This window comes from Pleurodeles waltl, chromosome 7 (assembly GCF_031143425.1).
Source record: "Pleurodeles waltl isolate 20211129_DDA chromosome 7, aPleWal1.hap1.20221129, whole genome shotgun sequence".
NCBI classification, from domain to species: Eukaryota; Metazoa; Chordata; class Amphibia; order Caudata; family Salamandridae; genus Pleurodeles; species Pleurodeles waltl.
In genome coordinates this window covers 1,381,034,437-1,381,060,440 of record NC_090446.1, presented here as the reverse complement: position 1 = coordinate 1,381,060,440, position 26,004 = coordinate 1,381,034,437, and the positions used below count along the sequence as shown (strand labels likewise).

The window sequence follows — 26,004 nt, the reverse complement described above, 5'->3', positions numbered from 1 at the left end:
TATGGTTTGTAAAACAATACAGTGTTGTGAAAGAATCTGTACCCAGCACCTCAACACGTTGGTGTCCCTTGGCCTAGAATTGATTTGAAAGACGTGTTTTCACTAAATTAGTAAACGGGTCACAGTTTTACTACAAAAAGAGGTCCCTTTAACTTCTGTGGCAGGATCTACAAGATGCAGATAGCCAGAACTGCTTTGTAAATACAGAGGATGTAAAAAACACAATACTCAACTCACTTTGCTGATATTGAAGATATGATTTTCGGCATGTTTAGTACAACTGGTAGTGTGCATTTTTTCAAGAACATCAGATCTGGTCTGGTGATTGGAATTAAAGCTGTATTCAGACTGATACCACCGTTCTTCCACTTCCTGTTGCAAGTCTTTTTGGAGGATTCCCCAACATCCTTCTACTTATCGGCTGTAATATTGTCATCATCCTCCTCATCAAACAAGGAACTCGACAACATGGAGTACACGTCTTTACCTGAGCAAAAGTGCAGAGAAACCCTAGTGCACTATTTGGGACTTAAGTGGCTTTCTGAACTCAGAGCGAGTTGAATGATGTCCTTTCGCAAAATGGATGCTGGGCGAGTGAACTGTCTTCTGCTGTATGGACGGTGCACCTGACGTCATCCTGGAACTACATCTGTAGCTTCCCCCATTGCCTTTCCTAGATGAGGAAGCGCGCCTGCAACGGCTGCAGTAACATCAGAAGCAATGCCAAGCAATGGGTCTGTCCATGCTGCAAAATGCTTGCCATGATGGACCGGCATCACCCTTTGAAGAGCTTCCTGAGGATTGGCTCGCACCACTGATATCATGAGGGCCATTGATCAACGCACTCCCACCACCTCTGAGTCCTCTGGAACCACGACTGTTCATCCACTTCATGAGCCACTGGTCACATGTCTGCGTCACACATCGGTCTCATCCAACCCTTGTATACTGTCTGTGATACCGCTATCATAGAAGTATATTCAGATGACGACTGGGATGAGTCACCACTGATTCAACAAGAAACATGCACAAAATCCCATATCAGCTATCAGGACTGTGTCATGCAGAAGATGTGTTAGTAAAGGACTATTTTTTTCTTTTTTTTTTTTATTTCCATTTTTTTCCAAGCTGCATTATTTTTTCCCACTCGGCATATTCATTATCATGCCTAATCTACTTAATTATCAAAAACACATCTCTTCCTAATAGAAGTCACAATATGATAAAGTATTTTATGATAATGTTGTTTAGGTTTTAAACCTATTGCTTGAAACATGCAAGGCATAAAAAAAAGTCCATGCGAAGCGTACTGCATCATTTCATGCTACTTTACATATTTTGTGATATTTTACATATATTCATTTTATTTTGAGTGCATGCAGATTTTTATGGGTTTATTTTAGATAAGAAGTTTTTATGACTCCCTTCGCAAGCTGTTGGTGGTAGATTGAAACTCGATGGTTGGGGCTCAATTGCTCAATGATCACTTTCACTAGGGTTAAATTTTGAAACCTTAAAATTTAGGCTGAATTATTCGATTCCATACCATCTATGGCAAACATGGTAGCGATCAAATCACTGTCAGCATCAATTTTTCTGATCCTGTACTATCACTTTTCATGTACTGCTTGAACAATTCCTCACTTTACATCTTAAATGGGCATGGACGCGTCCTGGTGTGATCAAGGCCACTTTGAAATGTACTTACTTCGATGTAACTATAGCCTCGTTATATTTGATTGCAGCCTTGAGGACGTCCGATGGGATGGAACATCTTTGGCTAGATTAATGCTTGGTTCTCATCTGTTTATCAAGACAACTTTGTTTCACTAAAATAACTCTGTGGACTATTGATTTTTTTTCTGTACAAGTTGATTTGAGTGCTCTGATGCAAAACCTGCTAAATTAAGGATAGCCAAGACCACACTTTCGGGCGCTCAAATGACACCCTTATGTGCAGGGTGTTTCTCATCGTTGAGGCACTGTTTTTTAATTTATTGTATGTCTAAGAATTTAACATACGCTTGATGTTCTGTTGGATTTGAAGGAGGCTTTTTCCCACAGCTGCTTAAATTCGCATGTGATACCTTCTTCACATAGGTTTACATGGAATCACATGTACAGTGGTACACCTCATCATTTATGTGGGGGCTCTGCAGAGAGGCCCAAGAATGGATGAGCATGTGTAGGGAACCCCTTTATCACTCCCTGATGGGTACTGCCTTTGATCTGCATTCCACAGCTCTCAGTCGTAACCTGACAGTGAACTCACAGAAGTGACTCTTTCACACATAACACATGAGATACATGCTGCATGAAAAAATACACACTAACACAACATCGTGGGAAATGCAAATACTCTTAGGGAATGTAAGAGTAAGAAAACACGAAATGTAAACATAAACATCCCTGTTCGCAGGCTGGGAGGGTAGTGCCGCCCCAAACCCAAGCGACCGACAGGTGGCAGTGACAGGTCTTGCAGTGACAGACATGCCAGAGGCAGATCCAGTAGGGCTCAGTGACATATCCGGGAGTGACAGACCCAGTAGGGAGCAGTGACATATCTGGGAGTGACTGACCCAGTAGGGAGCAGTGACATATCTGGGAGTGACTGACCCAGTAGGGAGCAGTGACAGACCCAGTAGGGAGCAGTGACAGACCCAGTAGGGAGCAGTGGCATATCTGGGAGTGACAGACCTAGTAGAGAACAGTTACATACCTAGGAGTGACACACTCAGTAGGGAGCAGTGACATGCCTTGGTGTGACAGAGGTAGTGACAGACCTGGCAGTGGCAGACCCAGTAGGGCTCAGTGATATATCCGGGAGTGACAGACCCAGTAGGGAGCAGTGACATGCCTGGGAGTGACAGACGCAGTGACATGTCCGGGAGTGACAGGCCCAGTAGGGAGCAGTGACATACCTGGAAGTGACAGAAGCAGTGACATATCCAGAAGTGACAGACCCAGTTGGGAGCAGTGATATGCCTGTGAGTGACAGACCCAGTAGGGAGCAGTAACAGGCCCAGCAGCGAGCAGTGACAGACACAGCAGAGTGGAACCCGCAGTGACAGGACCGCCTGTGAAAGAGCCGCAGTGACGGAGGCGGCAGGGAGCACTGAGAGGTCCTGCAGGGAGAGATTCCACAGTGACAACCCGCAGTGACAGACCCAAGGGGGAGCAGAGACAGTCCCGGCAGCAGCTGTAGGCCCCGCAGTGACAGGCCCGGCTACAGCAGACCCCGCAGTGACAAGGAGAGCGCCTGAAAGCCCTGGGCAGGGAATCCCCGCCCGGCCCCTCCCCTCGGCAGTCAGCTGGCAGCGGCTCCCCCCGCCGCACTCGGAGGCTGCAGGAGAGGAGAGGGGACGCCGAGCTTCGGTGGGTGAGTGCCGTCCTTGCCTTCTCTCTCTGCCCCATCCCTGTGCCCCGCAGGGGCGCCCTGCTTGAGCTGGTGCCAGCCTGCCCCCCGGTGCCAGGGACTGGGGGCTGTCCTGGGTGTGCCAGCCTGACCCCCGCTCCGAGTGCCAGGGACAGGGGGCTTTCCTGGGTGTGCCAGACTGACCCTCGCTCCCGGTGCCAAGGACAGGGGGCTACCCTCGGTGTGCCAGCCTGATCCCCGCTCCCGGTGCCGCCCTGGGTGTGCCAGCTGACCCCCGCTCCCGGGGCCAGGGAAAGGGAGCTGCCACGGACTCACCGAGCGCTTCACTTGACAGAACCCGGGGGCGGGGTCCGGTGCCCCCTGGCACCTCGAGTACTTTTCATAAAGGGAAAACTTTCGTTCAAAGTAACTCCGAGCACTCTCGGGTAACGGGACGGAGACCCCGCCTCCGCCCAGCCCTCTCCGGGGAGGACGTGGCTGCCGGTCTGGGCTCGGGGTGTCAGTCCCGACCCCCGGGGGTGTCCTGTGGGGAGCAGGGTAAGAGGGCGCCGGGGCCCCTCCTTCCCGTGTTCCTGAACGTCGGTGGAAGGCTCGGGAGGGGCAGAGCAAAGGAACCTTTAGCGCAGCGGAGCGAGGCGCGGGGAGCTGCCAGGACGGGAAGAAGAGGTGGAGGGAGAGGGGGAGAGAAAGAAACGTGGGAGAGAAACGGGGGCGCGAGAGAGAAAGAAAAGACGGAAGAAGCGCGAGGGAGACCAGAGGAAGGTGAAGGGCAGAGAGCGAGAGAAGAGACAACAATAGTCGGACAGAAACTTCAGATACTGGGGCAGGGGGGGACAGAGGGGGGCAGGGGAGTGGGAGACGCCGACAGAGCAGGAAGAAAGTAATCATTGTGTGTGTATTTATACTCAGAGAGAGAAATACTGAGAGGGAGGGCGAGAGAGGGAGCAACTTTATAAAGCCCGGGAAGTGAGAACGCACGAGGCGTGTGAGCGGACAGACAGACAGTGATGCGCGGAGCTAAGTGCAGTGTTTGTGGCCGAAGTGTTGTTGCTGTTAAGTGACCCGTGTCCGGTTCCCGGTCTGTGCCGTACCGACTCAGGGGAGCTGAAGCCTGGAGTGGGTAGTGAGGTGGCGTGGGGGGGAAAGGGGGGAGCGGGGGGGCTCCTCTTCTCGACAGTGGTAATTAGTAGCAGATTGCAGCTCTGCACCGATAGCCCATGCGGGGCTCTTGGACTGAGGAGGTTATTCCAACTTTGGAGGAGGTGTTAATCTGTCCCAAAAGTGACGGAAAAGTGACGGATTTACCACCAGCCGTATTACAGTCCATTATATCCAATGGAACTCGTAATACGGCTGGTGGTATATCCGTCACTTTACCGTCACTTTTGGGACGGATTAACACTCCTCCAAAGTTGGAATAACCCCCTGAGTGTCTATTGCTGTAGGTGCAGTTCACATTTTAATGTATCTAATCGATAAAGTTTATGTGTAAATATTATCTGTGCTTCTTTAAATAATGTTTATATGTCTAATTTTGTGTGTGTAAAGACTGTTGTGTTGTGTTCGATGTTATGAGTTTTTATTCCCAAATAATTCAGAATCAATGGAACTGCTATGTTATTTTGTGTCATAACTCAGTGGTTCCCAACTTTTTGACTTCCGTGGACCCCCGCTTTATCATTACTGGAACCCAGGGACCCAGTGAATCATTATTGGAATCTGGGGACCCCCCCCCCCCACCCCCCCACTGAGTCATTACTGAAAGCTCGGGACGTAATCTGTTAATACTATTTAATTTTCTAAGCAGTCACGGACCCCCTAGGAGCCTCCGCGGACCCCCAGGGGTTCCTGGACCACAGGCTGGGAACCACTGTTATAACTTATTGTTTGGCACCCTGCTGCCTTGCGTATGGCCACACAGCCCTACTGCTAAGGGTGTCTTCTCTCCTTCGTTTTAAGGACTTGATGGCAGACTGGATCGTTCATTGTTTGTGGGCAGTGATTTGTGGAGTCAGTGTGACAGTGTCTGACTGTTGACTGCTATATGTGTTGGTTGTCTGCTGGGTGTGGCTGGATGTCTCCCCAAGAGGCCTATATGCCACTGGTTGTCTGGTTCGTTTAATATCACACAGGTTTCTATGTATGTGTTTTAACTTGATGCAGCAGGGGGTGTTTGTTAGCTTTCATAGCCAAATGATGGTTTTCGTGGGCTATGTTGTGTGGAATCGAGGAGCTCTATTTACACACATTCTGTTGCTGTATACATCTAGGTGGTCGATCTGTGCAATGCTGGAAGTGTGTTAAGTGTTCCATCTAATATTCTGTATTTGAGGATGCTCTGTGCTATTTAGAGCTGTTGTGAGCACGTTGACATCCAACTATATGACACATCCGTATCTGAGCTGTTGTTTGCTTGCCCAGAGCTATGTCTAACTCAGTTTAGTAGTTTGACTAATTAGTAACATTGTGTAACCGAGTGTGCAATACCAGATTGTGGACATTCCATCTAACCAAGGCAGTAACCAGAAGAAAAATAAACAACCCCTAGCCTCACCTTCTCACTTTAAACTAAAAGTTTCAGGGGTATGGAATTTTATTCAGTACCTACTTACACGAGGAAAAAGATGCTTCGGAATTAATCCACTTTTCCTTTATAGCGCCATGAAGCGAGGAGACAGACTAGGGCAGCGTTCTCTTTGTATCAGAAGTCTAACAAAAGCCTCTTTCATTATGCAGTGGCTCCTGTTATATCTGGGTTTGGATTCTAGCAAGGTTGAGAATTTGCCTCCTTTCCACAATTCTACATCCAGGGACTGGAGGTAGGCAGGAAGTGCACATCATCAACTTACTATGGAATCTCTTTCTCCACTGAAAAAAGGTGGAAATTTACTCCAATAAGAGAAGGGGTAAATGTTTTCCAAGGGGGGAAGAAAGGAGGTGTAAGGACAGTGAATTTGCAGTCTTTTAGCAGATTTTTGCTCAAGCAGTATGCATGCGTGTATTTACTTATGTGAAAATGGATTCACAAAAGTTTGCTGAGGGTGTTTTAACATTCCTACTTCAGCAAATGTGTGTACAGTTCTTAAATATGTAAATTTGCTTCAACGCAAGGACAAATTCCTGCAGGTGCTCTTTTGTGACTTTTTTAAAGAATTGGACCTGTAATGTATTTTCATTTTGTCTATAATATTGCTCATAAAAGTTTTACACTGATTCTACATGAATATATGTTTTTAATATTGTCACGTATCTAACATGTTTTGCTAAACAATGCCTCAGAGAAATAGTATCTACATTTGTACAATAGTTTTGAAAATCATTTTTTTCCAGTTGCAATTTTTTGTGCATTATTATATTTTGAAAGCAAACAATGACCAACCTTTTTTTCAGGCCTCTGGTTGTGTTAACATAATATCAAGGAGCATTCTGGGAGAATTATAAGTAGTGCCAAATTATTAAATTCCCCAAACTTGTGTTCACATTTTTTGCCCGAACCACCGTCAGGATATAAGCTGAGCCCCCATCATGTTAGCTGAGCCCCCAGCTCACTGCATTCCTTTAGAGCACTAGCCCTTATAGAAACATCCCTGCATTCCTGAATCCTGGATACAAGTTTGGACAATGTATACACATGGATACACACCTTACCTTGGTGGCATTCAGTACTTTTTCACATAGCCATACTGTGGTGCTGTAAACTGGCAGCCAAGCGGGTTGTGCCACAGAGAGTTCAGCTTCTGTGTCCAGTGCACGAAAACATATTTCTTTTGATCCCAAAACACATGCCCTTGGTATCATCCGTTCACCTTTCCATCATTCCATATATCCATGTTTTCATCCCACCATCTATCCTTTCCGCATTCCATCCATCGACTATTTTATCCACACATCCTTCAATTCATCCATTCATCCATATGCTCTTTCACAGTTACATACTTCATCCTTTCATCATCCATGTAGCCACCCATAATTCTTTTACAATTCCAACTACCCACTGACATTCCGTTCACGTTGATCCACCCATTCACCAACCAACCATTCTTTTGCTCTTCCTTCCAATCATTATTCCATCCTTCTGCCCATTATTATACCCTCCTGTCCATTATTCCATCCGTCCATCCGTCCATCCATCCATTCATCCATTCATCCATCCATCCATCCATCACCAGTTGACCCTTTCACCCATCCTCATCTATCTTTTCTCCCTTCCATTCATCATTCGTTGCAGCTTTCCTTCCTTTTTTACACCCTTCGTTCCGTTCATGCCTTCCTTTCACGTGTCCTTGTCGCCACCTTTCCTTCCCACCATCCCTCTCTCATTTCCAGTTTCTTCATACCCACCTTTATGTCTGTTCTCATCTTATGTTTGCTTTCTTCTCTTTCCGTCTCCCGATTTCTTTATCTTTTAGTGAGACCCAGCCTGCCGGGCCATAGGGTCCGCGGTGACCTCCACTTTAGCTGCTGGGGAGTTAGAACACCAGTAACCCATATACCATTATTATCATATAATAATAAACCGTTGTTACAAGTCTCTCAAACAACTGCGAGTTGTTACGTTGTGCGACATAAAACCCCTAAATAAGTGCATTGTAAATAAATGCGCTCTTTGGGAAGTTGTGTTGGTCTTGAACGCTCTTGGCCCAGCGGTAGAACATGTGAGGTGTGTGCGGTGTGTGCGGTGTGTGCGGTGTGTGCTCCGTTGGTCCATCCTGTGGAGCAGGGAACAGAAAAACCGTGATGCTTTTCACGCTCAAAGATAGATATAGCAGCTATTTAAATTGAGAGGCAGCATTGAGTGAGACACAACAAATATTACTGCATGTTTACACGCGGAAAGGGCAGGTGATTGGTGCTATGGCTTTGACGTCCACCGGCACTATCAGGGGTCCTGTATCCAGACGCTGCAAGGTATTTGCTATTAGACCAACAATTTACATCCGGAACCCAGACCTGAGTCTCTTGCTTCAAGAGTACTGGACGTTCGTGGTGCCTCGGTCAAGAGGTGGTTGTATCTTTGCTACGGAAGCAGCACGTGCATCATGGGATTAACTTTTGATCAAACTCAGGGCATGATTTAAGTTGGCTGCTGAGGGTGGGTAGTTGAGACGTAAGAGTGAGTAACATAATGGTGATGGAGAACGTGGAAGGTAGAGATTGAAGGGAGTCCTGAGTGGGATAAACACAGGAGGACATATAGGGTGGAAACACAAGTGTGCTTGGTGATAGAGCCCATTGCTCTCGCGAGGTGGGCGTTTCTTGTACAGGTGGCAGGGGGGTGTTGGTCTGAGGACATAAGTAAATTATCACTTATGTGATGTACAGTGTTTTCCTGCATTAAGAACTGGGTATTAATGGCTCATTATGAAGGAATCAGCTAATGAGGGTATGTTGGTATATTCGTATAAAAAAGGTCTTATGTATGTTAGCGGATGTATACAGGCGTGATAGACATGTCTTTTTGTCACTGTGCAGTATTATGCAATCCCCTTGAGAAGATGCTCTCCTCTAATATTAGACAGGGTAGGTACTGTCATTCCTCATTACACAACATTACTTACATCTATTCATGGCTTTTCAGCTATCTTGTTCTTTGGTTTAAATTTAGATTAAAGGTGATAACCCTTGATTTTAGAAAATATGCGTCTTCAGGAGTTTTCTGAATTTGAATTCAGATCAGTCCATTCTGAGGACGGAGGGGAGGTTGTTCCATAGTTTAAGGTGAGATAAGCGAAGGAGCAACCACCGCATCTCATCTTGTTTACTTTGGGCACAGTCAGCAGGCTCTTGGGAACGTAAGGGTTGAGTAGTTGGTGAATAAGGAGTGGGCCTTTCCCATGCATAGCCAAATGGGCGGTGCATAGTGCCTGAAACGGAATTCTTTTCTGCACTGGAAGCAAGTGCAGGGCGGCTATAGCCGGAGCAGCCGACTGATGTTTGGGGATTTTTTGGAGACTCTGAGCTGCTGCGTTCCAGATGACTTACAGTCTTTTTATCACATATTTGGGACTTCCCCATAGAGAGAGTTTCCATAATCAAGTTGAGAGTTGATTAGTCCATGTACATCATCTGGTTTACATTGTTCTTGGGTGGGACAGTCCTTCAATCTGATGTGGTCTGAGTTTCCATTTGTTGTCACTAATGTTGCTTGTTTTGAGTTGGGAATCTTACTATGGCAATTCGGCGACCAGGATATCCGTCACATTTGTGATGGAATATTCCATCCACCAAAATCAAAATCAGGCCCTTAGTTATAAACTTTTTAAGCCAAGAATTGCAGTTCCAGATGAATGAGAGGAGTGCTAGAATCCTTGTATGGTGTTAGGTGATAGAAGGAGGTCTTGATTGCTTTGTTTACTTTGGGAATTTAAGTGAGATTGGCATCCATGATGAAGCATCAGTCCTTACCGCTTGGGTGGGCACTGCCTCACACGGAGAAGGGCCAGTGCATGAAGGAGGTTTCGCCAACAGTGGTTAATTTGTGAAAGAATAAAAGCTGGTGCGCAAAGTTTTGAGCAGAAGCCTGCCACCCATGCTATTGAATGTTGCGAGGTGCCGAATGCCAAGGTTGCATTGTCTCCATTCCAATTCAAGCCTCTCTAATCCACAATCAGACACTTCCTGCCCCTTTATCCCTCTCTATTGGGTTCTTTTGTATCATCAGTTCTTTCTTTTTCACTGTTTTCCTATCTTTCTCTTACTCCCCCCCTTTTATGTCTTTCTCTCCCTTGCTCAAAATCTTAGTATTGAAATTAAGAGCTGGTCCCTAACATGAGTGCCAGTGGGCCCACCTGCAATCACCGGTTCAAATTAAGCAGTGAGTGCCTATTGGTATAATTTCAGGTTCCATTATATTCAAAGGAAAATATATCAAATGCAAAGGAACTAATGCCAAAAGAGTTATTAGTAATCCACAACTTATTTCCTAAACACTTTTATAACTAAGTTCTAGTGACATTTTATCAAACATGACAATGCACAACCACCAACCATACACATCAGTCTCACTCCTCCCACTGCCAACGCTCCCCCAAAGCCTATCGGTTCTTGCGAACAGGTGCCTCAATCTCAGCATCGTCTGAAAGCCCATAGTATTCCCACCTTTTACCCGACACCGGTGTATGCTTCCTCGGGCAACCCTCTTCTTTGTAAATGGAGTCTTCTTGTTTTAAGGACCAGTCCATCGCACACCAGTCAGAGTGTCGGAGAGTGTCAGGGATTTCCATTTATGTGCAATGTCTCGCCTGGCTAACACTGTTGCCATTCCCACCAGCACGCATTCCCCTCTTTGTCCCCCAATGTATGGGTCCGGTACAGCGGAAGCATCTGGGTGTAGAGAGCCTTTGGACGCACCAGAGGTGGTGGGGTGGAAGGTAAATTGTATACAAGTAATTCATCTGAATGAGTCAGAGTCTGGAGGATATTGTGATCTCCAGTGGGTGATATGAATGTATCTCAAGTAGGAGTCGTCAAGCTCCCCCACTCGTGCCTTACATTTCCATTTTAGGCGCCCAAACCTGTCTGGCGCATTATTAACGAGGGAGTGACACATCTTGGACACTCTGCCTCGGCCCTAGCTGCCCATCTGCAGTTGCACCTCCGGGCAGCTGTACTCAGGGAAATTGGAAAGGCCTGAGCAGTGCCCAGCCAGAGCATGCCTAATCTGTAGGTACTTATGGAACTGGGTGTGGCGTAATTGAAAGTGTGTCTGGAGTTCACCAAAGGTCTTTATGTGAGCCCCGTGCCACGCATCACCCAGTGTCACAGTCCCAACCTTGTTCCAGTATCCAAATCCCTCCAGCCTCGATGTGTGGCGCGGCCAGTCCACCACGAGGATTGTTGTGTCAATTTTTGATCCCATTGTCTAAAGAGGAGCACCGCACGCCAGCATAGTAACACCACACTCGTACGCTCCAACGAGTGAGAAGGGATGGGGCTCCCGTACAGGAATCCCAGCATCTTGTCTAGGTCCACTAAGGTCAGCCCTGGGCAGTATGCTGGATCACTCCAGCCCCTGTTCATCCAGCCATTAATGGCCAAGACCTGGGATGTGCAGTAGTAAAGCCTAAAGTCCGCTAGCCCTAACCCGCCGTTGAATGGCAGCACTTATCCCAGACAATACACCCTCCCCGAAGGAAGGTCCGGAGCAGCCTGTTGTGGTGTTCATACCCAAGTACTGGAGGGCGGGAGTGGAATGTTTTGCAAGACATATAGGTATTGCAGGAGTACTATCATCTTGAGTAGGGCTACCTTACCCATGATATTCCAGTATAGTCCAGTTCTGTAGAGCTCATTTCATGTCGGCAAAGAGTGGGGTAAGGTTGAGATGGGGTGTAAGTTCTGGGACTATCAATACGTAAACCACAAGGTACTTAGGGCCAGATTTACCAAAGGGTTTTACACATTCTGTGTCTATGGGAAAAAGCTTTCGTACATATGGCCCTAAAAGCTTAGCCACTGAATCGGTATTTAACCAGTGTCCCACCTCAGTGGAACTATAAGGGATTTGTGCCAATTTGGCATGAAGCCATGTTGGTGTGGATGAAGGAGATCTGACAAGATCCATTGCAGCCTATTTCCCAGGAGTTTGGTGAAAATCTTCAGCTCAGTATTAATCAACAAAACGGACCTATAGGAGCTGCAGATATCAGTGGTCTGACCCTGTTTGGGAAGGAACTTATTTATTAAATATTAGGAGCAGGGCCAAGGTTTTTACTTTGATCGGAACATCACACAGCACTTTCATGTTGGTGGAAACACTAAATTGCTGCATGTGGCTCAATCAGTTTGTAATGCTGCCTCTTTGGAGAATATATTTTCATATTATGTGTATATATATATATTTTTGAGGGATTGTGATTTAGGAAATTCATTTTTGTAACATGGATAACTTCAGCACATTGACGTGTCATTTGGAGGATAATTGATAAGCCTAATACAGGCCCTTTGTTCCAAATTTGGCACAGACTGACCCTAGGGTTCCCAAGTTATGCAAGCAAAACGCTTTTGGCAGACTGGATCCAAAATCCCATGTTAAATTTTGTTCTCGTATGCAGTCCAAACCACGGGGTAGATTCACATCAGATTTGGCAGGAAGGCAGGAAACTTTCCAGCCTGGACCCTTTTTGTAGTTTGTGTAGGTCTGTTCACTATGTTGGAAGTTAGTTGAGTCCACACTGTAAGAGGTTAAAAACAGTGCCAACATCTGTATTTCTTTACTTTGTATCATCTGCAGTGTTTTACGCTGCCTATAAAGCACATAAAGATGTGATGCTATGGTTTATTTACATTGGCTATGAGAATCTGATATTTTTATCTCCATTGGTCATATTGGATCCTTGATTCTTGCAAGTCAACTTCAGGTCCACATTGCTGACAACAGTTTCTGGGGCACCGGGGTCTTGTCCGCGTACATAAGTGCTAGTGGTGATGAAGATGACTTCCAAAAGGGCTGAAAATGTGAGCATCCCCAGAAAAATAGAAGGAATGGGTGATTAACCATGAAAATATTTCCAGTACCTGAAGTGCCTTGGAATGCATGTGTTGTCCACACAGAACCTTTGAAGTTGAATTGACTCTACAGCAAAAATTCTTACACAGTTTCATGGAGTCTTTGAAGATTTTGTCTGGATTTTGCCCTCTGCTGTCCTATTTTCCCACTCCCCTTAGCAAACTTTCCAGGGCTCTGGTGGTTGTGGTATTTACCCTGGTAGGCTCTGAAGAATCAGGAGGGACGGACTACGCCCGTGGGACGGCCGAGCATGGAAGGGACCCTAGTACTGGTCACCTGATAAGAGCAAGAAAGATATCTTCAGGGACAACAAAGTAGAGAGCTTTGGGAGGAGACCGGTGGTGCCCACTTGTCAACGGGGATGGCAGGGAAGGGGAGTATTAAAAAAAACATAATAAAATAAAAAACACTTACCTTTATGTTGGGAGAGACGGTTCCACCTCCCCTTCCTCCTCGGACTCCTGGAAGCACAAGGCTTCCGGACTCCCCTCCAATCACCATGCTGCTGTCATTAGCATAACAGCAGCATCATCATAGGTCTGAGTGCCCTGCTTCGGTGCTCAGACAGGAAGCAGGGCCCTGTGCACTTTCTTCTCCAGGCTGTTCAGTACAGCTGGGTAGAGAAATGCAAAGTGCGCATGACTATTTGGCCGGCCCAACACGGCCGACCAAAGTGTCATGCACACTTATGTGCACCTAGCCCTCCTCCAACCCAGCCCCGCCCTAACCCTGCTCCCGAGGAAAAATAAAATGATAATAATGTTACGTTATTATCATTTTATTTTTCCCTTTCGTCCACTACATAAAGCAGTGGGGCGACACTCCTGCGCGTTAGCAGAGGATCCGCCGCTGGAGGAGACCTCTCAGCACCCTATGAAACACCAACACTTGATGAGAGATGAGGCACCTGATGAAGACCACCGATACAGAACCAGTCTGTGCACTTGAGGGTGTGTGCACACATGTGCGCATCAGTGTGTGGATGCAGGTGAGTGTAGTGCACAAGCGTATCCATGTGTATGGATGCATATTAGTGTATGCGCTGGTGAGAGTGTGCACATGAACGAAGTATGCTCATACTGTGTGTTGAGTGTGAGTACTGGAATTTCACCTTGTGGTGACAGATTTTAATCTCGGTAACTCTACTCAGTTTTACATCCTTCTGAGGTAGATAAAATGAATACAATTGAGCTGGGTAGCAGTAAACATATGTTGCTCTGTGCCAAGATACCCACGTGGTGAACCCGTGCTTCCATAATCATGTATTTTGTGTGTGCATGATAGGGTGTGCATGAATGTGCACAAGTATCTGCGTTGGTTTGTGTCACAATGGCTGAAATAGCACCCAGCATTTCAAATTGAGTGCATTGGCAAAATTATTAGTTCGTCAGTCACAAATAGCAAACTGAATGGTTTCTCCGGGATGGGTTTTATGTGCATTGGTAGAGTAACTGTGTGTATGTCAAACACAGGGGAATGCAAAACGTTTGCTTTTGTATACTTGCATGACATTTTGGAGAAATTATGTGAGATGCAAATCCACCATTTTGTGCTACATTTTAGCACGAGATGCATTCCCTTGTCCAATTTTGACAGGAGGACCCATTTTGTGCCTCAAATAGTGCAAAAAAACAAAACACTGTCATATGCTTGGCTTCTTGCATGGTCTAGCATTTGTTTATTATTCAACTAGGTTTTGTCACATGTTATCACTTAGGGGTGTGCAAAGTTGTTGTTGTCAGTGGATGATCATATCTATATATCAATTCTGTGCAAAAGTATTCCTTCATTTTCCAAGCTTGAAAACAATTTCCCTAAATTCGCTCACACCATGTCCTTTTCAGTTGGGTACACGGTGTAGCTTGTTAGGAAATCTTAGACCCACACCCTCTTGATATCACTGATTAACTATGCTCCTGTTGAGTGTGCTTCGAGGCTCTAGGCTGGGGAAGGAGCTGAGAAGAGCAGGGTCGGTGTAAGGGTCAATGTGGAGAGTCAGAGAAGAAGACAAGAGGGGTGGGTGTAAAGATGGCCGGCACATGAGAAGGGGACGGGGGTGGATCCGATGGTGGGGGAATATGAACAGGATAAGGGAGGTTGTGAAAGGGGGTTGGACAGTGGCATGACACAAAATGACGGCCCCACCAAAGCGAAATGTGATGACGGGCCCGGGAGTCTCCTACATCCTAGAGATACTCACTCATTGGTCTTTGGCTGAATGGGCGCCCTCTTGAAGAGTTGGGGGGGATCTAAGTGGTTGGGGCCTCCCTCCGCAGCAGGGGCTGCCGGGGTAATGCCTGCATGCCCCCCCGGATCTGGAAGATGTGCTGTGCTTGTAATGCTGACAACAACAGAACACATGCCAGCAGAGGAACCGGGGCCCAACTGTGTTTGGGGGGTGGGGGTGCGGGGGGGGGGGGGGGGGGGGAGAGAGAGAGAGAGAGAGAGAGAGAGAGAGAGAGAGAGAGAGAGAGAGAGAGAGAGAGAGAGAGAGAGAGAGAGAGAGAGAGAGAGAGAGAGAGAGAGAGAGAGAGAGAGAGAGAGAGAGAGAGAGAGAGAGAGAGAGAGAGAGAGAGAGAGAGAGAGAGAGAGAGAGAGAGAGAGAGAGAGAGAGAGAGAGAGAGAGAGAGAGAGAGAGAGAGAGAGAGAGAGAGAGAGAGAGAGAGACTGTCTGTTTTTTTTCCGAGGGAAGCAGTTGGCTGCCCCGAGCCCCCTCTATCTCCCTCAGTGTCAGCAGGCAGGCCCTTCCTGCTCCACGCGTTTATCTAAAGCCCAGAGCTGTAGAGTGTTGAAGGAAGGAGATGGGGGTCTGCCAGGCGCACTTTCCCAGTGCTTGGGGCTTGTGAAAAGACAGTTAGGGGAGAAACAAATCCTAGTGTGTAAAGACTAGAGCCTGGGCTCTAGACCCCCCTCTCCCTCCCCTTCTCCCACAAACACCATGTACTTCCAAAGCTCGAGGCCTAGTCCTTGGCGGCCTGGATAGCAGCGCCTAGAGTCTGTTCCCATATAGTGCTCAATGTAAATCTTTTCATTATATTCTTCGGTGAGACCCCCAGTGGCCTGGGCCTGGCGCAGATCTCTGCCGTGATTTCTGGGCAACAGGTGCCAGCAGCGACAAGATGCCAAATGCACGGGCTGAGGCCAGAAGGCGTGGTCTGTGCAAGAGAGGGAGCGTTACCGCACACACTTTATCCCGCGGGAAACTGGCTGCAAATAGCTGGGGGCCCACCTGGCTTCAAGGAGCTAGAGCGGCCGTCTGTTTGCCTCAGTCGACTTCTTCATGAAGTGGTGCCGTGGTGTTTGCTCGAGTCGTAACTTTTTAGTGAAATGTTTCAGCCGGGACCAAACTGATGTCAATAATAGTGTGACCTGCAACCTAAATCAGAAAGTGTATTTTTTTCTCAGTAGACAGTTGTAATGTTGATCCTATTTCAGCTAATTTAAGGTATCTTTCTATTCCATTGCCTCTAGATGAGATTTCGCCTTCTGCCCCTCCAACCAAGGGCTCCTTCCAAATGGCAGTGACATTTGTTCCAGGCTAGTAAGGTTCACTACCCTTTTCCTGCAAGCTTGGCTTCCCTTAAGAAGTTAGGGACTTTAGAACAGATAATAATTGCACATGGCCAGATGGAAATGTTTTTAATCGGGCAAACGGGGCTGTAACACTGAGCACACTTTATTCAATGGTTCAGTGGTTTTAAAATGACCTCTATTCACTGGCAGGTCGCTTCATCCACACAATCAACTCACACACACACAGAATTCAACATCCACGATTGTTAGGTTGTCTGCGGCACCACCTGTGAAAGAAATGTGGACGATGACAATCTCAAAGCCTGAAAATGTTTAATTAACAAAATAAATATAATATGTTTATCACATGGTGGGGCAACACGCCCCGCCCCGCAAAATGCTAAAAGCACATACATAGAGCACAAATTGTTATTTTTTCATACGCAAGGCTCAAGTGGACTTCATGTCACACAAATGAAACACAAGAGTGTACAGTTGCAGAAAATGAAAACCTGGGATAGTGCACAGTTGGCCTTCAAACTCGTACATGAATGTAAACTTCCAGAGCTCAGCAAGCTATTTGACAATTCTTGCCTCTGATGGCACAAGTGTGAAGCTTTACACAGCGTTTCTGATTACAGTTCCACAAAGGCAATATTTTTTAATTCCACAGTCCTGGGTGTAGCAGTCCTTGAGTATTCTATGTTAAACACTAACTGGATGTCGGTGGAACTAGAGAGGCTATAAAGAATATTAAATATGGATCTAACCTTAGGCTTTGAGTATGTAACATAGGGCAAAGGTTATTCATAAAGTTCTTGTTCATCCTGTGGACCTCTTTCTGTTAGAATGGTTGAAGAGGTTTGTGGACATTTGTAAAACATTCAATAAGAAGCTATACTCATAGCGCAAACAGTAAATATTTACACCAGGTAGGTCACAGCACAGGAGAAGAAGAACTACCCCTCCTTTTCCTGCTATTTGATTAGATGAGCTTAGGCCAACCAAAAAGGTTGGAGTTGAATGTAAGAAAGAGCTCAGTGGGGATATTATCACACAAGTGAGGTGGATCCCGCTCAAGACCTTGAAGTCAATGGAGGACGATCCAGGAGCTAATGAACCTTCTTTGAGAGTAATGCTCAAACGTGTGTGCAGAGAAGAGCAAATGAGCAGCAACATTGGAGATGATCTGAAGACCGAACATGAAGGTCTTAGAGAGATGTAAATGTAGAATATTTGCACTAATTAAGGCTTGAGCCAATTACAGTGGTCACTGACAAGAACATCTACATGACAGGTTAAGATAGAGCAAGATTATCTTGAGCTATTTACATTGGGAAGGAGGGAGGCCACTGCAATGACCTAAGGTATCAGAGCAACCTCAGAGCCATGCTGCAACATTTGAATGTATAGTAGTCAAGCACTTGTAACAGAGTTGGTTACACTAGCAAGAACCATTCACCTCATGCATTAGAGGTTTAAACTCCCTGAAAGCAATCAGGACACTCCAAAAAGTATTTTGATCTTGGATTGGTCTCAGGGGAACAATAGATCCCACTGCTTGGGCCTCTGCACTGTTAAACAGCACCTCATGCCTGACAGTTTTTACAGTGGGGCTCCTCCACAGCTGGGTCCGTGCCTGATTTCAAGTAGGGCAAAACCTTTACTTTGTCTTTCTCTCACCTGCTTTTTGCTGCCCTCTTTACACTTTGTGCCTTTGTGCTATTTTTCCCATGTTTCCCTCTGTTGCACTCCTAGCAGCCCCACACTTTTTTCCACCTCTGGCCCAGTGGCATAACACTAGCCCCACAGCCCCCGCGGTGCAGGGGGGCCCAAGCTGCAGGAGGTCCCTCAGCACATTACACTGACTGTGTCTGGGACCAGTTAGTTTGATATGCTCGTGCCCTGTTTGGCACTGTGCGCGGGCAGCAGGCCCCTGGCCTGAGAGCTACTGACTGGGTTGGGGGGGTCTCCATGTATGTTTCAGGGGGAAATCTCAAGTTTTGTTATATCACTGTTTCTGCATCCCTCACTCCTTACCTGCTCTCCTTGATGCTCCTTGTGGCTCTGCAGCCCTGCCCACCACTCCTACACTACATCCCCCTCACAGGCCCTACTTAATGTCAGCCACTGTGCAAAACGTTAGCTGTCTGTGCCCATCCATGCCTGGACTGCACCCAACATGGAACATCTGCACTTCAAGCTCAATATCACTGAAAAATTCACCCTGAGCTGAACCCCTGCTTAATGACCACCTGGACCGCGAGCCACCTTCACCAATCTCATCACCAACTTCATCACCCCACTCACCATTGACTCCAGAGCTTAGGTACTTCTCAGTGACCTCAATTCCCACACTGAATATAGAACCGACTCCGGCTCCATGGCACTCCTCAAAAGCCTGGGCAACCTCAGACTTAACCAGCTCATCCCAGGACCAACACACACCATGGGACACAAACTAGATCACATCTTCACCATCAGCAACAGCATCAAATACAAATCCACCTCACTGCTCACATGGACTGACTACTCCATCATCCACTTACAAATCAACACACCCAAAGACAACACATCCTCCAGTATCAGCCTACTAAACCACACCTGGGGCAAAATCTCAGAAACAGACTGGCTCAGTACCCTTAGAACAGATCAACCTAACCCCACAGGCAACCTCAACAAGGACATCACTAATTTCAACAACTGGATTACGAACTGTACAGATTCCCTCATACCTATTAAACCTAACAAGCAAAGAGGATGCAACCAGCTGCAGTACAAGGCTGCAGACAGACGCTACTATCAGAAATCAAGAGACACTGAGAAATGAGCACTAGCAGAATGCATCAAAGGGAGCTCCAACAGCAGTAAGGAGATCTTGATTATCAAAGACTTCACCACACCGTCAGCCTCCATCAACAACATCACCCTCTACAAAAAACTCTGCAACAACCTATCAAATGTCTTCAACAGCAAAATCGCAAACATCCACAGCAATTTTGCATACCAACCTGAACATAAGAACTCATAGCCAATCTACCAAACACCAATCAAGATGGCCACCTGACCGAAATCAAAAACCTTAACCAAAGACGACACAGCAACAATAATGCAGTCCATCTACTCAGGGGCCCGATAGATCCATGCCCCCACCACATCTACAACCTGGATACATCACCAATTAGCACCACCATCACCCACACCTTTAACACTTCCATCAACTCCTCCACATTCCTGGATGACTGGAAATGTGCTGAGACCAATGCTCTCCTTAAGAAACCATTGGCTGGCCCAAACCAACTGAGCAGCATCCGACCTATCTCTCTGCTCCCTTAACCAGCCAAAGTAATTGAGAAGGCCGTCCAAAAACAACCCCGAACCCACCTTGAGCTTTACCACCTTAACAATGAATTAGGATTCAGAAAGAACAGCAGCACTCATTGGGGCCACCAACACCATCTGGACCATCCTGGACCAGGAGAAACAGCAGTCTAATCCTGCTCAACCTATCCGAAACTGTCTCCCACAACACTCTCATCAGAAGAGTCATGACATAGGCATCCAAGGATCTGCACTCAACTGGATCAGCTCCCCAGTGGTGATGTTTATCGCTCCCAGACAGTGGTCAAAGACCTCTGTGCATGGTCTCCTCCCTTGACAAGATGGCCTGGGACTGTGCTCAGCGCCTTCCTGGGAGATTCAAAGGATGCCTGTCTTTTACTGACAGGTGAAGCTCACACCTACACCTGCCTCCCATTTGACTCACTAGTCAGGTTGGCTCTAAACCCAGTGGGAGCTAGGACCAACATCAATACCCACTGACCATGCAAGAAATCTGGGGATCATCATAGATGACAAGCTCAACATGATGACATGTCAAGACAGTGAGCACCTTCTCATATATATATATATATATATATATATATATATATATATATATAGAGAGAGAGAGAGAGAGAGAGAGAGAGAGAGAGAGAGAGGATGTTGAAACAAACAAAAGCCCACACTCTGGGATGTTGCTTCGAAAACAGTGTTTATTAGGCTCAGGCTCACTCGTAACAACCTTGCGGTCTTCCTCCGAGCGAGCCACAATGCATATATACATTGATAGATATAGATGCAATGATGAGCGTTCCTAACATTGGAGTGATTGGTGCAGCTATTAACCATCAGCTGGATCCTCGGCTACTGTTGCCTGGCATCAGGAGTTCTTTGCGATACATGATGGCCTTAGGAGAGTTAGGAATCTGTTGGTGTGATGGAGATTTGAAGGGGTGCCAATAGTTACTTCATCTCGTGCATCTAGCCAAGGCCAATCCACTGACACACGCCCATCAGTGTAAATCACACACAGGGCTGGAAGCATCTCCTTGCTGTCCCCTCTCATGAATCTTAAGGAATAACAATGCTGACACCATGTGGTGCAAAGACCTTTTTAACTCATAATCTTGAATATCCTGCTGCTTTGGCAGCACAGGCCTTGAGAGGGCTAACAGCATTTAATACATTGGTCGCTCACAAGCGCTGCAGCAATGTGAGGTCTTGACATTGGCAGACGGGTCTATTTATGGAAAGTATGTGTCAAACTTAGATTAAAACTGAAGAGCTGAGCCACAGCCCTCTGCTCTGTGATCACATTCCTCCTGGCTGTGCAGCAGTGCAAACCAGAGGGGCATGGGACGTTCTCCCGTGCTTTCCACGTCATCCTTTGCAATTCCCGTACTTGTGAGGACCTCGCGCCTCACATTTAGAAGGGATACAAAACACCTGCTTTTCAGAAGCTGCCTCGTGTACAGCGCAGTGATGCCCTATGAGAGTTTGTAAGCGCTACCTAATTTTAATCTGGCCATGATATTCTGGATAAAATACTTGTAAAGTGGGAACAGTTCAAAGAGGGACAATTAAAGTATTGAAAAAAGTTAGAAACTCGAGTTATAAAGAAAACCTGAAATATTGTGGGTGCTTTTCTTACAGTAAAGAGAATTGTATTTGATGCACTGTTAATTTGTAAAAACAAATACATACATTCGTAAATTGAGAGTCAAAATATTTTCTTAGGTGCCCCGTAGGAGCATTAGCAAATCCCAAAGCTGCTGACTAACGAGGCTGCTTAGTCTGGATTCCACATCTTGCTTTTTCTTCCACCTCCCTGCACCTTCAGTCTCTTCATCTCTGACTTGGGGCTTTTTTCCATTCCTGCTCTCTCTATTTCTCACTCTTTCCCTTCCTTTCTCTTCTTCCTTTTCTCTCTTGTTCTGGGCCAGAGTCAGATGATGAAAACTAAGGTCTGGTTCCCTAAAATGAGAACCAGGGCTCCCTACCTTCAACCACCAGCACTAGTAAAGCACTGGATGGAGCTGCACAAGTAATGAACCCGGCAACAGGTACGTACTGGATGGACCTGCACAAGCAATTAACCTGGTACCAGTTAAGTACTGGATTGACCTGTACAAGTAATTAACCTGGTACCAGTTAAGTACTGGATTGACCTGTACAAGTAATTAACCTGGCACCAGTTAAGTAGTGGATGGACCTGCACATGTAATTAACCTGGTACCAGTTAAGTACTGGATGGACCTGTACAAGTAATTAACCTGACAAAAGTTAAGTAGTGGATGGACCTGAACAAATAATTAACCTGGTACCAGTTAAGTACTGGATTGACCTGTACAAGTAATTAACCTGGTACCAGTTAAGTACTGGATTGACCTGTACAAGTAATTAACCTGGCACCAGTTAAGTAGTGGATGGACCTGCACATGTAATTAACCTGGCACCAGTTACGTACTGGATGGAACTGTACAAGTAATTAACCTGGCACCACTGAAGTACCGGATAGACCTGTACAAGTAATGAACTCGGCAACAGGTAAGTACTGGATGGACTTGTACAAGTAATTAACCTGGTACCAGTTAAGTACTAGATTGACCTGTACAAGTAATTAACCTGGCACCAGGTAAGTACTGGATGGATCTGTACAAGTAATTCACCTGGTACCAGTTAAGTAGTGGATGGACCTGTACAAGTAATCAACCTGCCACCAGTTAAGTACTGGATGGACCTGTACAAGTAATTAACCTGGTACCAGTTAAGTAGTGGATGGACCTGTACAAGTAGTTAACCTGGCACCAGTTAAGTACTGGATTGACCTATACAAGTAATTAACCTGGCACCAGTTAAGTACTGGATGGATTTGTACATGTAATTAACCTGGTACCAGTTAAGTACTGGATGGACCTGTACATGTAATTAACCTGGTACCAGTTAAGTACTAGATGGACCTGTACAAGTAATTAACCTGGTACCAGTTAAATAGTGGATGGACCTGTACAAGTAGTTAACCTGGCACCAGTTAAGTACTGGATTGACCTGTACAAGTAATTAACCTGGCACCAGTTAAGTACTGGATGGACCTGTACATGTAATTAACCTGGTACCAGTTAAATACTGGATGGACCTGTACAAGTAATTAACCTGACAAAAGTTAAGTAGTGGATGGACCTGAACAAATAATTAACCTGGCACCAGTTACGTACTGGATGGACCTGTACAAGTAATTAACCTGGCACCAGTTAAGTACTGGATGGACTTGTACATGTAATTAACCTGATACCAGTTAAGTACTGGATGGACCTGTACATGTAATTAACCTGGTACCAGTTAAGTACTAGATGGACCTGTACAAGTAATTAACCTGGTACCAGTTAAATAGTGGATGGACCTGTACAAGTAGTTAACCTGGCACCAGTTAAGTACTGGATTGACCTGTACAAGTAATTAACCTGGCACCAGTTAAGTACTGGATGGACCTGTACATGTAATTAACCTAGTACCAGTTAAATACTGGATGGACCTGTACAAGTAATTAACCTGACAAAAGTTAAGTAGTGGATGGACCTGAACAAATAATTAACCTGGCACCAGTTACATACTGGATGGACCTGTACAAGTAATTAACCTGGCACCACTGAAGTACCGGATAGACCTGTACAAGTAATGAACTTGGCAACAGGTAAGTACTGGATGGACTTGTACAAGTAATTAACCTGGTATCAGTTAAGTACTAGATTGACCTGTACAAGTAATTAACCTGGCACCAGGTAAGTACTGGATGGATCTGTACAAGTAATTAACCTGGTACCAGTTAAGTAGTGGATGGACCTGTACAAGTAATTAACCTGGCACCAGTTAAGTTCTGGATGGACCTGAACAAGTAAATAACCGGCACCAGTTAAGCACTGGATGGACCTACACAAGTAATTAACCTGGTACCAGTTAAGTAGTGGATGGACCTGTACAAGTAATTAACCTGGCACCAGTTAAGTACTGGATGGACCTGTACAAGTAATTAACCTGGTACCAGTTAAGTAGTGGATGGACCTGTACAAGTAGTTAACCTGGCACCAGGTATGTACTGGATGGACCTGCACAACAAATGAACCCAGCTCCAGTTAAGCACTGGATAGACCTGTACAAGTAATTAACTCTGCACCAGTTAAGCACTGGATGGACCTGCACAAGTAATTAACCCGGAGTAAGTTAAGTACTGGATGGATCTGCACAAGTAATTAACCTGGTCTTATCAAGACTTAATAGAGGTCTTGGTTCATCTCAGAATGTATAAGGGCATGACTAGCAACCCACCACAGCTGGGAGGAAGATATTTAATCAGTCAGCTCAGAGGTTGGTTTACAGAGCTACCACTTACATAGTTGGATAAAACTTTGGTAAACATGGATGGCATTTTTCCCACATTCCTCAACGTAATCGCGTGATGCCTTCTGGGAGAACGCTGAAGTCTATGAGCCGCGGTTTGACTTTGAACATTACTAACCATATCAATGGTAAATGTGTAGCGGTGAGAGTAAAATTTAACTATGTGACTGTGTAACTACAATACGTATATCATAGTTTATCTATGCGAGTGGGTAAATAATACTTTCATGACAGTGTTATCTGCAAAACACAACTCAACTAAAATGTCTCTGTATAAATAGGTAGGGATCTGTGCAACTACCATAACTATCTCGGTATGTGAATGTATGTTTGGAATACAGCACTCTGTAACCAGTCTCACAACGACCTATGATCCCTTAACTAGAAACACAATGACTGTAACTGTGTGGCAATACTCAGTGATTGTCTGTATACTGTAAGCATTTGTGTGAGTGTGCAGCTGTGGCATACAAATAACTGTAGCTGTGTAACTATAAACACAATGTGACTCTGTGCCTCCTCAGATTGTGACTTTGTAACTATGTGTAGTAACACTTGTGTTAGTCTGTATTTCGTAAGCATGTCTACCACGTAACTCTGTAAGGATACTGTATCATTGTGTGAGTGTGCCGCTGTGACATACAGCGCTCTGTAACTGTGTAACTATACACACAATGTGACTCTGTAGCTCCTCAGACTGTGACTTTGTAACTATGTGTAGTAATACTTGTGTTAGTCTGTACACTGTAAGCACGTCTACCACGTAACTCTGTACGGATACTGTATCATTGTGTGAGTGTGCCGCTGTGACATACAGCGCTCTGTAACTGTGTAACTATAAACACAATGTGACTCTGTAGCTCCTCAGACTGTGACTTTGTAACTATGTGTAGTAATCCTCAGTGTCAGTCTGCATACTGTAAGCACGCCTACCACGTAACTCTGTACGGATACTGTATCATTGTGTGAGTGTGCTGCTGTGACATACAGCGCTCTGTAACTGTGTAACTATAAACACAATGTGACTCTGTAGCTCCTCAGACTGTGACTTTGTAACTATGTGTAGTAATACTCGTGTTAGTCTGTATACTGTAAGCACGCCTACCACGTAACTCTGTAAGGATACTGTATCATTGTGTGAGTGTGCCGCTGTGACAAACAGCGCTCCCTAGCTGTGCTACTGTACGCTGTGTTACTGCTGTGTTACTGTACGCCCGTGCTGTGTTACTGTACACCCGTGCTGTGTTACTGCTGTGTTACTGTACGCCCATGCTGTGTTACTATACACCCGTGCTGTGTTACTGCTGTGTTACTGTACGCCCGTGCTGTGTTACTGCTGTGTTACTGTACGCCTGTGCTGTGTTACTATACACCTGTGCTGTGTTACTGTACGCCCGTGCTGTTACTGTACACCCGCGTTGTGTTACTGTACACCCGTGCTGTGTTACTGTACCGCCGTGCTGTGTAACTGTACACCCGTGCTGTGTTACTGCTGTGTTACTGTACGCCCGCGCTGTGTTACTGCTGTGTTACTGTACGCCCGCGCTGTGTTACTATACACCCGTGCTGTGTTACTGCTGTGTTACTGTATGCCCGTGCTGTGTTACTGCTGTGTTACTGTATGCCCGTGCTGTGTTACTGCTGTTACTGTATGCCCGTGCTGTGTTACTGCTGTGTTACTGTACGCCCGTGCTGTGTTACTGCTGTGTTACTGTACGCCCGTGCTGTGTTACTGTACGCCCGTGCTGTGTTACTGTACACCCGTGCTGTGTTACTGCTGTGTTACTGTACGCCCGTGCTGTGTTACTGTACACCCGTGCTGTGTTACTGTACGCCCGTGCTGTGTTACTATACACCTGTGCTGTGTTACTGTATGCCCGTGCTGTTACTG

At 46.0% G+C, this 26,004-nt stretch overlaps 1 protein-coding gene across 8 annotated transcripts in view; it reads left to right on the top strand.

Moving 5' to 3' along the window:
• The first annotated feature begins 3,231 nt into the window (after positions 1 to 3,231).
• LOC138246364 (protein kinase C and casein kinase II substrate protein 3-like) overlaps positions 3,232 to 26,004 on the top strand; it is a 140,147-nt gene continuing 117,374 nt past the window's right edge. For 3 of the 8 annotated variants that reach the window (XR_011194268.1, XM_069200911.1, XM_069200909.1), the window contains exon 1: positions 3,266 to 3,379. The gene's annotated coding sequence lies outside the window, so the exon portion shown is untranslated. Of the gene's footprint in view, positions 3,380 to 3,603; positions 3,914 to 4,116; positions 4,139 to 4,806; positions 4,818 to 26,004 lie in introns of those variants that run through there. The other 5 variants (XM_069200905.1, XM_069200904.1, XM_069200906.1 and 2 more) reach the window with 5 other exon arrangements.